Source organism: Lolium rigidum, chromosome 7 (genome assembly GCF_022539505.1).
Source record: "Lolium rigidum isolate FL_2022 chromosome 7, APGP_CSIRO_Lrig_0.1, whole genome shotgun sequence".
Classification (NCBI taxonomy): Eukaryota; Viridiplantae; Streptophyta; class Magnoliopsida; order Poales; family Poaceae; genus Lolium; species Lolium rigidum.
In genome coordinates, this window is record NC_061514.1 from 91060670 (window position 1) to 91077455 (window position 16786).

The following is a 16786-nucleotide window of genomic DNA, read 5'->3' on the forward strand; positions in this document are numbered from 1 at the left end:
CTTTTGCACCTGGACTCCATTCTGCTTTTGTAGTTTTTCGACTTCTTTCTTCTTACGCAGTAGTTCGGCTTCCTTCTTGTTTTGCAGTTGTTCAACCTCCTTCATTTGTAGGTCTTCAACCTCCTTCTCCTTCTTCTGCAGCTCTATTTGCTTCCTCCTTTCCTCAAGGATTTCTGCTTCCCTCTTCTGATGCTGGGCTGCTACTCTGTTTTGGAACACTGCTGATTCCTTCTTATTACGCAATAGTGCTGCTCTTGCTTTCATGCTTTCAAAGTTCTCAGTTGCTTCCCTGATCTCTCGATCTAAGCGTTCCTCCTCCTCATGAAACTGTTGGTCTTCATCCCAAGCAGCAGATTCTCCTACACTATCAAGATGGTCGAGATTGAGCATGCTATTGTTGTTTCCAGTATTGGACTGTGACACCATCATCCTCAGTTGGCTCACTTCTTCGATTAGCGCATCAATCTGGGATTTTTGGGATTTTGCATTATTTGTAATTTCATCTACTTGCTCTTTTAGAAGGTCATTCGCCCTCCAAGCTTTCTCAGCCTCTAGCTCAGCCATCTGCAGCTTTGTAGATTTCAGCCTTTGAGCTCCAAGCATGCCTATAGTACCAGCACTTGGTCCTAGGCCAACACACCGGACATAGCCATTCTTCTCTTTCCCAAGGACATGTGCCAAGACATCACCTTGTTGAATGGTTTTCTCCAAAAGTTCCGGATGATCATTAATTGCCTCCTCTATTTTGTTCTAGAATAATGAAGAAATGTCAATGATGATATAGTGTACCATAGGAACTTCCAAAAATAAGCAATTCCTAGTGTTGTAGAAGAACTTACAATTACGCCGATTGTTTCTTGAGTTTGAGGTTTTTTCTTGCTTTGGTGTGTTCTGATAAACACTTCATCTCTGCGAGGAGCATATCCATTCTCCTTGTGCTACACATCCATTATAATATAAAATTAGTAATCATTAATATGCAGATTGTGCTTAAGTATGTTAACAAAATAAGGCAATATACCATTTCGGCTGTAACACGAGCATGGCTCTTGCTGCCAGATGTATGCAACACTTTCTGCTTTTCTCGATTTTTCTTTCCTTGTTCACTCCGTTTCTATGAAAAAAGAAGTAAACTCTTAGTGCCTAGTTTTTGAATATGACAAGAACTGCAACACGTGTAATATGAGTTAGAACAGTACCATCGCTTGTTCAGTTTTCCAAAACTCGATAAGCCATTTGACATCAATAGGAGTTACTCTAGTATCCTTTTTGAAAAGATCATAGAGTTCCTCCTCGGTTCTTTCTTCTTTGTAAATCTTCTCTTTCAAATCTGCCTTGAAATCTTTCCATTTCTTGTGAGCACTTCCCATGACATAATCCTTCAACTTGTCATCCACAACATAGTATTTCTAGTTGCATAGAAGCATGTATTTGTATTAGTATGCTACTGTATCCACAACATAGTATTTCTGGTTGCATAAATGCATGTATTTGTATTAGTATGCTACTGTATCCACAACATATAATTACTGGTTGCATAGAAGATCATACCTTCAATTCTATCATCAACCCATTCTTCTTTTCAACAGGTACTAGTCTCCAATCAGCATGTCCAAGAGGGATATGACTTTTTACATGTGTTGCTATGAAGTTGTTAAACTCTGAGGCATTTTTGCCATCTGGCTGTCCTTTTTCATTAAATGAAACTAGAACCGGTGGCTGGCCTGTTCTATCATAGACACGATGCATTCTAGTGCGCTTCCGGCCATTTCTTTTCTTGTTTTGATCATCCAAACCATGCCCTAACACAAGAACAAATATTAGGCAGAGAAACTTGTCACTCCTAAAATAAACAGAAACTTGCTCACGCTATAACTGAAACTAACAACAATGTACTGAAACAAAACCAGGCTAGCGGTATTGAGATACCTTGAACTTCTTGGTCAGCAACCATATTTTCACCATTGCCTTCATCTTCTTGGTCAGCAGCCATAATTTCACCATTTGAGCGAGGTCTGAGCACTCGGTCCGATTCTGGAATAGTTTCATCTAGGGATCTCTACAGATGACAACCACATAATGTCATAGCTAGTCTGCAAAACATGATGCAGGCAGTACTATTCTAAACATTTACCACCATTTAAGCGAGGTCATGAAAGTATACATCACCTTTTTCCTTGGTTTTTCTACAGGCTTGGATTGATGCGATGCAGTCCCCTTATCAACAAAATGGGGAAGGCTCTTGAGTCTCTCGAGGTTTTTCGCGATTTTTAGTTGACGCATACCATCATATGCAGCAGCCCTATCTTCTAGTTCGCTTTCCATTGTTTTTCCTACAAAAATACAAGAGAACATTAGTAAAATTATATATTCAATTTGGATCAGCAAAAGAAATAATTATACAAGTCTAAAGAAATAAGCACACACTTTGGTTTCTCCTTTGCACAAACAATTATGCCATCTACATCAGTCCTAGTTTGTGGTATATCTCTCAAGTTAATGTTGAGGCATACATTAGCATCAAGATTATGCTTTGTAGACTCAGGTCTCACTGGTTGCACAACATTTTCTTCTCCCACACCAAACATATCATACAGGTCTCGCTGGTTTGGTGGTTGTCTAACAGCCCACCAATCTGTAGCAACCGGGTCTTCCACATAGTACACTTGAGTTGCTTGGGAGGCCAAAATAAATGGCTCGTCACTCAACTTATCGCCTGTGTGGATTAGATGCTTGTGGTTCACATCTGTGATGCCAAATTTATCAACTTTTACCCACTTGTCTTCCACGCGGTTGTCAAACCAATCACATTTAAATAGCACCATATTTCCTCTGTGATTGTAATCTAACTCTAAAATTTGATTTATCACACCATAGTATATTCTTTTTTCATTCCCAGGTACTTGTGAAACTAAAGCCACTCCGCTGCTTTGGGTAGGCCTACCCTCATCATAAGACTTTGTATGGAAATTATAGCCATTAATTGTATAACTACCATACGACCTTGCCACCAATAAGGGTCCCTTGGCTAAAGTTTGAATCTCTTCAGAAACTTCTTCACCACTATCAACAAGGTGTGCCACAAACAGCTTAAACCACTCATGGAAAGTGTCATGATGAAGTTTTTCAATCTGTATGGCATTTCGATTACCACTTGAGGACAAATACTCTTTATGCTTGCTGTAGAAGTTAATAAGAAAATAAACCTTATCATTCATTAATGCATGCATACTAGCAGCTAGAACTATAACAATGAAATGCTTGGAATAGCATACCTCAAGTATATATCTATGTGATCATAATTGAACAATATATATCTATGTGCTTGAAGCCATTCCTTGTGATCTAATGTCACGAGATGCTTTCCAGCCAAAAACCGACCATTGTTGTTGAAGAAAGGCATACTACAACACGTGGGCTCAATAACATCATTTCTGCCTTTTCTTTTAAATCTAGTTTCACATCCTTCTAAATAACGTGAGCAGAAAGTAAGGCACTCATCAAAAATGTAGCCCTCTGCAATTGACCCCTCGGGGTGGCTCATGGTGCGAACATATCCCTTTAAGGTGTTCAAAAACCTATACAATATGCACTAAACATATATCAGTTTATATGTTATAAATATTATATGATATACACATTTTAGGTTTAGAAATGACCTTTCTATTGGGTACATGTTACTGTACTTCACTGGTCCCCCAAGCCTCACTTGGAGCGGAAGATGAACCATCAAATGAACCATCATATCAAAAAATGATGGTAGAAATATCACCTCAAGAATGCTCAGTGTCTCAGCTATTTCTTTCTCTAGCTTCTCCATATCACTTATGCAAATGACAGGAGAGTAGATTTTCTTGAAAAAATCACTCACACGGATCAATGCAGCACTGACTCCCTCTGGCAAGGTTTTCCTAACCGCTAGTGGAAGCAATTGTTGCAAAAGAATGTGACAATCATGGCTTTTAAGCCCAATAATCTTCTTCTCCTTAACATGGACATTCTTTCGTATATCAGACGCAAGACCATCTGGGAATCTGATTTCTTTGAGAATTTGGCAAAACAGTCTCTTCAGCTCAGGACTCAATGAGTATGGGGCAGAAGGCAAATAAAAAGTTTCCTTCTCTACTGGAACGGGATGCAGAGCACCTCTTATATTATGTTCCTCAATGTCTCGACGAGAGTTTAAATTATCTTTGGTTTTTCGATCAACACCAAGAAGTGTGTTAACAATGTTATCGCAAACATTCTTTTCGATGTGCATGGCATCAAGATTATGAGGTTGCAACAAGTCTTTCCAATATCTCAACCTAAACCATATGGATCTCCTTTTGAAAATTTGTGGTGGATCACCACGTTTCCGTTTGTTGGTGGGGGGTTTTCCAGAAGGATCTTTTCCAAATACAGTCTCCATACTTTCTGTAAGGGCATCCACTTCCCCTCCGGTAAGTGGTTCGGGAGCAGTCCTAGTTTCCACCTTGCCATCAAAGAAGTCCTTATCTACGGTTCTGAATCGGTGATTTTCATCTAAGAACCTACGGTGACTCATGTAGCAGGTTTTGTTGCCTTTCCTCAACCAAAGAGAGCAAGTGAGAGAATGACACTTTGGACAGCCATATTCACCAGAGGTGACACAACCAGCTATAGTAGCTAAACCTGGGAGATCACTAATAGTGGAATGAACAGCTGCATGCAATTGGAAGTACTCAGATTTGGATGCATCATAAGTTCTAATTCCCTCCTCAAAAAGTGAATGAAGGTCATCAATAAGTGGCTCGAGGAAAACATCTATATCCCTTCCAGGTGACTTAGGGCCAGGAATTAATAATGAGAGGATGAAGTTTGGTTGCTTCATGCATAGCCAAGGTGGTAGATTTAGTGGGATCGCAATAACAGGCCAAATGCTGTAGGCACAATTCATTGATCTAAAAGGATTGAATCCGTCTGTTGCTATAACCAACCTAATGTTGCGGGAATCTGCAGAAAAATCTTTATGCTCATTATCAAAATGCTTCCAAGCCGGTGAATCTGCAGGATGCCTTAGATAGCCATCTTTTGTGCGCCCTTCATCATGCCACCTGCAATCTGTTGCACTCTTGGCTGATATGAACAACCGTTGCAACCTCTTTGCTATTGGGAAATAACGAAGAACTTTTCTTGGGACTTTGTGTGCATGTCTCCCATCAGGTTTCTTCTTTTCAGATTTCCAGCGAGAGGTATTGCATTTTGGACAGCTATCAGCATTTTCATACTGCTTCCAATACAAAATGCAGTCATTGTAACATGCATGGATGCTAACATAATTAAGGCTAAGGCATTTTATCATTTTCTTAGCCTCGTGGAAGTTTTTAGGTAGTTTCGCTTCAGGGAAGGCCTCTTTTAGCAACTCTAATTGCATATCAAAACTCTTATCAGTCCAACCTCCAAGAGCTTTGTTGTGGAGCATCCTAACAATGAATCGCAACTTTGAGAAAGAGGTGCAGCCCGGAAAGAGCTCTTCAGCTGCATCACCTAATAATTGCTTAAAAGGATTATTTGGATTTGCTCGGTCACTAGGATTGGCCTCATCATCACTATCACTCAAATCGTCAAACTCGTGTCTCATATCTCTGATTAGTTCACCCATGTCATCTAATTCTTCTAACTCATCCACCTCCTCACTCTCATCACATTCTACATCAATATCACTGTTTGGTGGATACGAATATGATGCCTCCCCATGATATTCCCATCTTCTATAGCCAGTCACAAACCCATCACATACTAAGTGCACCTGGACATCGCTAGCTTCAAGCCAAGAACAATTCACACACTTTCTGCAAGGGCATAATATAGTGTTCCCTTTTGCTGAATGGGTAAAAGCAAACTGAATAAATCCTTTAACCCCATTAATGAATGTTTCGGTGTGTCTATCGCAATCCATCCAGCTCTTATCCATTTCTATAACAGTTATTTAAATAACCCGTAAGACAAATAAAATTATTAAGAGACAACAAATTTGCACATGATGGAATAGAAGTGCATGCAACCAAGCAACCAAAGAGCTAGCATCAGAAGTGACTTACTTGTCTTAGTAGAAGCTCAGGCCAACAATGTTCAGTCCACTTTTATCCCCACTCCAGTAAGTGTGCTACTCTAAGAATCAACCTACTTGTCCGGCCTCAGCTCCTCCAGCGTGCTACTTCAGTTGAATACACCCCTGTGCATGTAAAACAAAACAAGTACAACAAGAGTTTAGAAAGATGATGCGAGGTGAAAAAATAACTGGTCGAATACACCTCTATGCATGTTAAAACTGTATAAACAAATGTATTCGGTTTTACTTGAGAAAATGAATACGATATAACTTTAGTAAACTACTGTGATGCAATGTTCGTCTAACTGAACCCCATTACAAGTTATATAAACTTAAAATGTCATGTTATCAAAAGGATAATTTAAACTTTGCCAGTTGGTAGATAAATCTACAAAATACAACAACAGATTGTTACCACAGTTTAGATATTAGCATTGCATATGCATGAGTCAGATAAACAAGTTCAGAAGCATGTACTTTCATACTCTCACCAATGTATATGTGTATGCATATTAGAGCAAAATCATTCTTTTACAGATATAGTGCAAATGTTACTCATTGACTACTTGCAAACTAATCAATCACCGTACGTGTAAGGCAGCTCAGCAGCAATGTATCTCCTTCAATACTTGTAGACGGAGAAGGAGCGTGCTTGACTCTGGGTAGCTTCGCTGGATTCCTAGCATGTCACAAAAAAGATAAGTACATAAGACTCGCGTGCGCAACAGAACAGAACAAAACAGAAAGAAGAAGCATAGGGCTAGGGAGTTGGCGGATGTGCCATCGGCCCTATGTGCCCGCACGGGAAGAAGATGGGGGCATGGAGAAGGGCGGGACAGTGAGCAGCTGCGGCGGCACCCGTGCTTACCGAACGGGCGGGTCGAGGTGGAGAAGGCGTCGACGGGCGGCTTGGCTGTCGTGGCGAAGCTTGCTCCGGCGGCGCGGGCTGGTGCGGCGGCGCGGTCGCGGCGGGCGCGCTTGGTGCGGGCGGGCGGCGGCGCGGGTGCGGGCGGCGCGGGGCGGGAGCTGGCAGGCGGGTGCGGCGGCGCAGGGAGGAGCTCGGCGGGTGCGGCGGCGCAGGGGGGAGCTCGGCTGCGCGGCGGATTGGGGAATTTAGGGATTTTGGTTAAGGATTCTAGGGGTGAGGGGGTATGTTGGACCGCCAAAGTCTGAAATATTTTTCACTCTGCGCGCGCGACATGCCTATAACCCGCGCCAAAAATTTCGCCACCTCGTTGCTACACATGCCGGCTGTTCCGTCTGCCGGGAGGGACATGTGCCGGCACATAAGCTGCCTCCCTATATTTATATTTTAGTAGGCACTTAACAGCCGGGTCATATCAATTTTTGCCGGCTGATAGCCTGCCCTGTATAATTTTTCCCGGCTGTTTATTTCTCCCGGCAGTTAACTTGCCCCCTAAAGTCAATCTTTGCCGGCTGTTACTTGCCCTTAAATTTGGTCCGTGGTGTAGTGAACTGCCAACGCATATGCGGAATTTGCATCAGTGGTACCTTGATACGTGCAAGGAGAACAAAAGATTCATTGTGGCGAATATCCCAGTAGAATATTTGATATGGATATCTGGGCCTGGTACTCTAGGACAGCCATTGATATGATATTTGGGTCTAAGGTTGTACCAGTAGTTTATTATAATCTTGTTATTAGGAGATAATAATGTAGCCGAGGTCATCTTGTGGGCCATCTAGGGTTTTAATAGAGTCCGTTTGACTTGGGCCTGTCCAAGTCGAACTAGGTTAGGCCCAATAAGGGGGCCGGCCGGCCACCTCTCCCTCTCATATAAGGAGATGGCACGGCTAGGGTTTAGGGGAGTCTAGTTTTGATTCAAGTCTTGTAGAACCTTGGGTTCCTCCAGTATCACCATCCCTGCGGGGTTGGCCCTATGACGGCGTCTCGGACGTTCGTCTAGTTATCCAATAAAGATGTGTGAGTTCTTGAGCTGTCAAGAGTAATCATATGCGCTTGAGTATCCTTGAATCTGTCGAGGAGGTTCAAGATCTATCGGTCCTATGGATCAAGAAGATGCACCGTGAAAGATCGGGAAACCAGTCCTCTCATGATACGGTGGATCCAAGCCGATCCACCTAGATTGATGCCCGATCTTTCACAGCGAGAACCTGGGGTAGAGAATCCTCCCAACAACGCAATGAACGCAGCCTGGAGAAGAGGGAACGAATCCAGCAAGCAACGGATCGATGAATGACCGCCTCAAACCAAGAGCTAGACAATCCTTGATGAACACAAGAACCTTCGCGGCGGATAATAATATAGATAAACGGCAGCGCCGTGCACCCGGAGGATGATACACGTGAACACACGCAATGGGGAAAACCCTAATATTTAGTCTAAACTTGTTCTCCCTAAACCCTAGCCGTGCCTCCACCTTATATGAGGGATGGAGTGGCCGGCCAGCCCCTAGTGGGCCTCTCTACCTTGGTTTGGACAGGCCCAAACCAAAGCTGACTCAGTTTATTAAAAACCCTAATTGGCCCACATATGACCATTACATAAACTAGGATAAATAAGCTGGTGGAGTCCTGAATCGGGGCTCCACATAGGCCTCCGTGCCCATATCATCCTCCCCCCCTTCAAGAAGCGTTGTCCCCAACGCGTGAGGGTCTTCTGGAAAAGGTGACGTGATATGAACATGACACGTCCTGGCCGTCTTCAAGTCTTGCTTGCCTTCCACACCACATCCTCCCTCGCGGCCTGCTTGACTTGATACAACACTTGGCGCCTCCTTTCTTCTCCACATGAGCTTGGACTTCGGCGCCAATTCCTTCTTCTTGCGAGGTTTTGATGGACCCTTGTGTCGCTGCACATGACCCTGCACAATATGTGTAATTCCTGGACCACATAGATGTCTCACACGTCCATCCTTGCCTCGATGCATCCGCGGTGTCGCGGAAAACTGGACTGCGGTACTCCTAGCACGGTAGTGCCGCTGCTCATTGTCTTCAGCGACGCGCTCGCCTCCCACTCCTCCCATGCGCATCTGCGCCACATGTCTTGAAACACCATCGGCACAAACATCATCGATCGCATACTAGCATCAACACAAGCTGGAGCTGTAGCACATGCTGCAACATCCACATCAACAACAAGTGTAGCTTCATCCGGCTTGTCACCAACAAGAGCGGCTTGTCATCTACGAGGCTTGGCTGAAACATCACCAACATCAATGCTCGGAACATCATGCACCTCTTGCTGCACTTTAGGCTTGTGCAACTTCTCTTTACGCACCACTAACTCCACATCGGACTTGTGTTGACTGCCAAAACCCACCGGCGGGCAGCGGCCTTGTCAACACTGTAGAGCCGGGGGGAGCCTAGAGCTGCGGCTGGCTGAGACCCCTCCGAGCGACGGCCCGCAATGCTCTTCGGTCACACGCGGCGTTGCGAAGTGCAAGGGCGTGCCACCTGACCTATACCCGGTCGGGAAGGTGATGAGATTGCCTCGCTTAGTTTCTGCGGGGCATACATGTAAACGTTAAATACGAGCCTCGATCGGCTCTCGGGTTATCTCGTGGATCGGCTCAAAGAGCCGATCCACCCATGATCCGTACGGGGTGTACGAATACTTGGTGGTCCTGCTTGATCAAGATGAAGCTAATGAGATCTACGACGATTTAGGGTTTTCACCACATAATCGGATCATCCTACTCCAGGTTGGGCCAGATGGCCACGCACGGTGCTCGTAAGCCGATCCTAAACGAGGCCAAAAAACCAACACGGAGTTGATCCTAGGAACATCCCGTTTAGGACTTGCGAACGCCACCCTACGTGCCACAGGATCCTCCCCCTTTGTAAGGCCAAACTATTGCGGATATTAAACTAATCCTTGTAGAACAAGGAGCAATCGTAACGGATCAGATCTACTAAATAAAGATCAAGCGGGGTGCCGCCCCCACACCTGAGATAGGCGTGAGGACGGCTAGATATGCAAGGGTTGCACTACGTAAGCATGCTTAAACGAAGAACAATGCTAACCCTAACACATCTAATGATAACTACGTTGCTCGCCATCAAAAGCGCTTCGGTACGAGCAACGCATGAACAACGTGGGGCTTGTGCTGCCTAGATCGCAAGATGCGATCTAGGCAGCATGTCGCTTACCCGATAGAAACCCTCGAGACGAAGGAGTTGGCGATGCGCCGAGATTGGTTTGTTTTTGGGGTTGAACGTGAGTTGTTGTTTATTCCATAAACCCTAGGTACATATTTATAGTCCAGGGGACTTTCTAATGCGGACGTGCACTAAACCGTGCACGACCAAGATTCTATCTCTTAACTAAAATACGATCTAATATATTACAGATACACGGGCCATTAAGCCCAACTTGGTATAAAAGGCCGATTCACGTAATCCTCCATGTATACTTCCTTTAAGCCCGTCTTGATCGCGGCCCACCTCTGACTCGGTTAAATTCTGGTGATAACACATGCCCCCCTGGTTTTGGAATTGGTAATTCCAAAATCACTCTGCTTTCCTTCGTCAGGTCATGTCGTGGCAGAACCGTCGCAGTATCCCTCAGGGTGATGCCTTGCCTTCTCACTTCTCCGCGTGACCTGGCAGTTTTTTTTTTTTTAGGCACCACTTCCTCGGAAACTGCTGTGGCATTGAATTTCCACTATATCTCCCTTCGATTTAACCGCTCTGAACAGTTCTCCTTGGTATCCCTTCCGCATTAGCACTCCAAAAAACCCTCCCAGCCACCATGTCTTCCTCCTCCTCTGCCCCATCGGATCTTGCCAGCCAATCCTCCACGTCCCGCGAGCCGACGCCGGAGTATGACGCGGCGGCGGTCCACGCGGCCAACACCCGCCGCGCCATTGCAGCCGGAGAGGAGTCAGACCACGACTTCTCCATCTGGTCCGAGGACGACCAGTCCTTGACGGACGGGGAGAGCGACCTCCGCTTCCTCGCCGACGGGGAAGCGGAGGAGGAGAGTGACGACGACAGCTTCTCCTGCGACTTCACCTCTTCCGGGGAGGAGGAGGAGCAGGAAGAGGGGGAGGAGGAAGACGACGAGAGTTCCTCCGACGAGCCGCCGGCCAAGCGGTTCTGCCCTTGGCCGGGCAATCTTAGCGACTTCGACAGCGACGAGGACGACGCTGACGAAGAAGATGAAGACAACGAGGGTCCGGTCGGCGGCCATTGGAGCGACGACGAGCCCGCCGGGAGCAGCGCCGACAGTAGCGACGACGGCGACGACGAGGGCGAGTGACGGCCCATAGATAGGACCTCTAGAATAGGGCCGGTAGTAGCGAGATAGGGCAATGGATCCCCTAGTATTTCCCTTTTGAGAGCAATTAGCTCTTTATGTAAGAAATCTCATCTTAATCAATGAAGAACTTTTCCCCAATTTTGATTTTGCCGATTCCTTCGAGTTTAATTGAGCCGATTCTCTTTCCCTACCTGACCTTGCCGATTCGTCCCTTTTGCTAATGCGTAATGAGCCGATCGCACCGCATCGGTCCTTTGAAATTCACCCTTCTCTTCTTCAGCTGATGATTTTCTAAATCTGGCGGAAAATGCAGGATCTTCAGGAAAACCTTCGAACTTTTCCAGCCAAACCCAATAATACTCTTCAGTACCCATCATCGTGAAGAAGGTTGCAATGAGGGATCAGCCGATGGCATCCCCATCGGTTCTTTAAACAGAGCATCCACTAGGCCTGCTGCCCCCCGAGCCTTACTCGAGCCTAGAATGTCAGAGAGAATGCGCCACAGTCAATCCTCTTCCTTCCTCCGGCAGCTGATAATCTTCCGTTTCAGCTGAACTAGCCTCCCAGATTGGAAATCATGGATTTGGCGGAGGCTTGATAATCATCGCACAACTAGAGTCGATGGCTACGCATCGGCTGTTTCTTGATTCTGAAGTCGATGTCTGCTGCATCGGCTGTGCCTCGAAAATTTTCGAATTTTCATTTTTTTTTTTTTATTTTTACGGCCGACCTGTGCATCGGCCCCATATTTCAATACCCGTCAACAAAAGACGAGATGCTTCTGTTGTATACCCTCATATTTCCATATACCTGGGTGCCCCCCCGAGCCGATTCTGTCAAGAAAATTGATGGTATCGGCTGCGATTGGATAACATGTTGAACCCGAGCAGAGAGGTAGGTGAGGATAATTTTGGCCGATTGCTGGAACCGGCCTCCACGTTGCTTGTTCGTTGAAGGTTTTGTAAGTTCCCTTCGTAAATTTTTGGGGCCGATCACAAGGATCAGCCTCTCCTGGTTTGCCCAATGGTTTGATCTTGCTACTTGATCAGGCTGGATGAAACCAACCCAACCTCTGACTTGATGCGCCTGCTGTCGTCCACCTTGTGTGCTCCGTAGAGTCGTGGAGCGCTACGCTCTGTCGGCAAGACGAGTACCATGTTTGTGCCAGCCGATGTCTCATCATCGGCTTTCCTCTGTTTAGGACGCCACTCCATTTTCCGTGGACGACCCTCTTCATCCAGGGTTCGCTGAACCTTTGCAGCCAGATCAGGCCGTGCCTTTCTTAGCGTATGCAGGTACAACCTTTCGGCTTCCTCCAGGCCGCGCAATCGCTGAACCCTGCGCTTCTGGGAACGGCTGAGTCCGTCAGGGCACCACCTTGGCCGGTGGTACCTGTCTTCTTCCACTTCTCCCTCGTCTTCTGAATCTTCAAGATCTGCCCAACGAGGTGACTCAGCGCGTTTGCTTTGTGGTGGGAGAGGCCCTAAGCGCTCGAACACGGACACGTTGGCTGCCTCCTTCTTCTTCTGGTTGCATTCTGGGCAATTGCCGATTGTGGGCAATCGGCTCATTCCTGAATCCCAGCAGTGTCTGAAGAAGGGGCAGTCCCAATGCCTGGCGTTGTCGCCTTGCTCCCTTGATGCTTCCGTGGCATAGCGCTCATGCTCCTCCTCATCATGATCCTACCGACGATATCTTCTGGCTTCTCTAGCCAAACGATCTTCTCCATCACTGTACTTGGGTCGCCGGCGTTGACCATACTGATTAACATATTTGTTGAGGAGGTGATCAGAGAGGGGTCGCTGATATCTTATATTCTTCACCTCTCCTCCCGTGACATAGCGCTTGCCATCATGACGGAGCCGATCGCGTGGAGCGGCCTCATCTGTATCCTTGCTGTGAGAGCAGCTGCCCTCATCTCCATCTTTGCCAGAGTGGTTTCCAGGCCCTACCATATTGATGCTGAACGAGGGGCCTGGCTGGCAACCTTCATGGTAGGTGATTTCTACCATGTTAACGGCGGGGAAGGGTTGGGTGTCGACCTTCATGGCGTACCGGTTGAAAATTAGCCGCCCCTTCTCTATCGCCGCTTGGATGTGCTGACGCCACACCCGGCAGTCGTTGGTGGCATGGGAAAGCGAGTTGTGGAATTTGCAGTACGGCTTTCCGTTTAGCTCTTTCGCCGTGGGGAACTTGAGACCTTCAGGAACCGTCAACTGTTTCTCCTTGAGCAGGAGATCGAAGATTTGTTCAGTCTTGGTCACGTCAAAATCAAATCCCCTGGGCGGCCCTGGCGGCTTTACCCATTTGCAGGCCACGGGGTTCCTCCTCGCGTCCACTCAGCCCACTCGCTATCTCTTGGCCTCCCGCAGGCACTTCATCCTCCTCCGTATCGACCATGACTACTGCACGTTTGAACTTGTCTTGGTACAGGTCGGGGTGGCGCTGTTCATATGCTGATAGTTTCGAACCATGTGCGCCGGCGAGGGATAATCTGCTTGGGAGGCCATGTCCTTGAGCTGTGTTGCAAGGCACTGCTACGCCAACTCGACTCGCTTCCTTTTCAGTTATACGAACCGAATAACATCGGTTCCTAAGATTCCTGAAGCGCTGGATGTATTCTGTCACCGTTTCCCCGCGCTTCGACGTAGTTGTGCTAGATCGGCAATGCCAGACTCGGAAGCTTCCGAATGGTATTGCATATGGAACTGTTCTTCCAATTGCTTCCAAGACTGGATGGAGTTCGCTGGTAGAGAGGTGTACCATCCAAAAGCCGATCCCGTGAGGGACTGTGAAAAGAGCCTCACGCGTAGCTGATCCGACACTGAAGCCGGTCCTAGTTGAGCCAAATATCGGCCGACGTGCTCGATGGAGCTGGAGCCATCTGATCCACTGAATTTGGAGAAGTCAGGGAGCCGATATTTTGGTGGCAGCGGGATCATCTCGTAATCGTCAGGGTACGGCTTGGAATAGCCGACCGCCCTCCTTTTCGGCATCATGCCGAACTGGTCTCTCAGTATGGTACTGATCTGATCCGCTGTGCTGGCCGTAGGAGTTGCACTTTGAAGATTCGCCGGGGTGGCGTACTTGGCCTGCCACGTTTGCTTTTCCAGCTCTGAGCCAGCTGCAGGAGCTGGGCTCGGGAGTTTCGTCGGTGTGGCGTATTTAGCTAGCCACGTCTGCTCTGTCGCCGACGTTCCTCCTCGTCTTCGCCGGAGTCCCCGATGTTGTGGCCTGGTTTGTGGGTGCCCGGTCACCACAATCCGGCACATACATGCACGCGTACCCATGAGGGATCTCCTTAGGCGCCTCCATTAAGAACCGGTAGTCACCGGGGTCGCCACCAATTTTGTAGACGAGGAATGCCGGTGTAGTCGGCACTTCAGCAGGTGCTGCCAACGCAAATGGTAGCGGTGGACGGGACTGGAATGGCAACTCTCCTTGATGCGTCCCGAGAGCTGGTCCTGACGGCGAGTACTGGTGGCTCATGATCTCTGGATCACGCGCGGAGCGACACGCTCCAAGCACGTTGACCAAGTTCTCGCAGTGGCGGTGTAGCGAGTGAGCCACCGGGTAGTTGATCTCCTGCCGCGGACCCTCGGTGCGTTCCTCCGACGGGGAAGAAAGGTCTATCCCATCGAGTGCACCTTCTGGTGAGAACCCCTTCCATCTGATGCCACCGGAACGGGTTCTCTGAAAAGAGCCGATGAGGTCGGCTTCGAGGGTAGCCTTGATCTCCTTGTATTGCTTCTTGAGGTCGTCAGGCAGTTCCTCGTAGGTGACTGGCGTGCCGTCCGCCATCTCAGACGTAGATGGCGATGTGGTTGATGTAGACGATTGTCCCACCGGGCGTGCCGGAATGTGTTGACTGCCAAAACCCACCGGCGGGCAGCGGCCTTGTCAACACCGTAGAGCCGGGGGAGCCTAGAGCTGCGGCTGGCTGAGACCCCTCCGAGCGACGGCCCGCAATGCTCTTCCGGTCACACGCGGCGTTGCGAAGTGCAAGGGCGTGCCACCTGACCTATACCTGGTCGGGAAGGTGATGAGATTGCCTCGCTTAGTTTCCTGCAGGGCATACATGTAAACGTTAAATACGAGCCTCGATCGGCTCTCGGAGTTATCCTGTGGATCGGCTCAAAGAGCCGATCCACCCATGATCCGTACGGGGTGTACGAATACTTGGTGGTCCTGCTTGATCAAGATGAAGCTAATGAGATCTACGACGATTTAGGGTTTTCACCACATAATCGGATCATCCTACTCCGAGTTGGGCCGGATGGCCACGCACGGTGCTCGTAAGCCGATCCTAAACGAGGCCAAAAACCAACACGGAGTTGATCCTAGGAACATCCCGTTTAGGACTTGCGAACGCCACCCTACGTGCCACAGGATCCTCCCCCCCTTTGTAAGGCCAAACTATTGCAGATATTAAACTAATCCTTGTAGAACAAGGAGCAATCGTAACGGATCAGATCTACTAAATAAAGATCAAGCGGGGTGCCGCCCCCACACCCGGGATAGGCGTGAGGACGGCTAGATATGCAAGGGTTGCACTACGTAAGCATGCTTAAACGAAGAACAATGCTAACCCTAACACATCTAAAGATAACTACGTTGCTCGCCATCAAAAGCGCTTCAATACGAGCAACGCATGAACAACGTGGGGCTTGTGCTGCCTAGATCGCAAGATGCGATCTAGGCAGCATGTCGCTTACCTGATAGAAACCCTCGAGACGAAGGAGTTGGCGATGCGCCGAGATTGATTTGTTTTTGGGGTTGAACGTGAGTTGTTGTTTATTCCATAAACCCTAGGTACATATTTATAGTCCAGGGGACTTTCTAATGCGGACGTGCACTAAACCGTGCACGACCAAGATTCTATCTCTTAACTAAAATACGATCTAATATATTACAGATACACGGGCCATTAAGCCCAACTTGGTATAAAAGGCCGATTCACGTAATCCTCCATGTATACTTCCTTTAAGCCCGTCTTGATCGCGGCCCACCTCTGACTCGGTTAAATTCTGGTGATAACAACTTGATATGATCATCACCCATAGGCTTCAAAGTCCGTTGTTTGCCACCATGCATAAAAGAATATGTATTTGCTCGCCCAGCATGTGTCACATTGCGATCATACTGCCAAGGACGCCCAAGTAGCAATCCACACACCTCCAATGGCAACACATCGCACTCGATCTCATCAATATAATCACCAACTGTAAATGGCACACGCACCTTGTGAGTAATCTTCAGCATACCACAGCTATTCAACCACTCAAGACGTTTAGGTTCAGGAAGACGCCATGTAGACAACCCCAATGCTGCCACCATCGCCTTGCTAATGCCATTAGTACAGCTACCACCATCAATCATCAACTTGCAAGCCTTGCCCTTGATAAAGCACTGAGTCTGAAACAAACTCCACCGCTGAACCTTGTCAACTGTCTTGCAAGCATCATCTT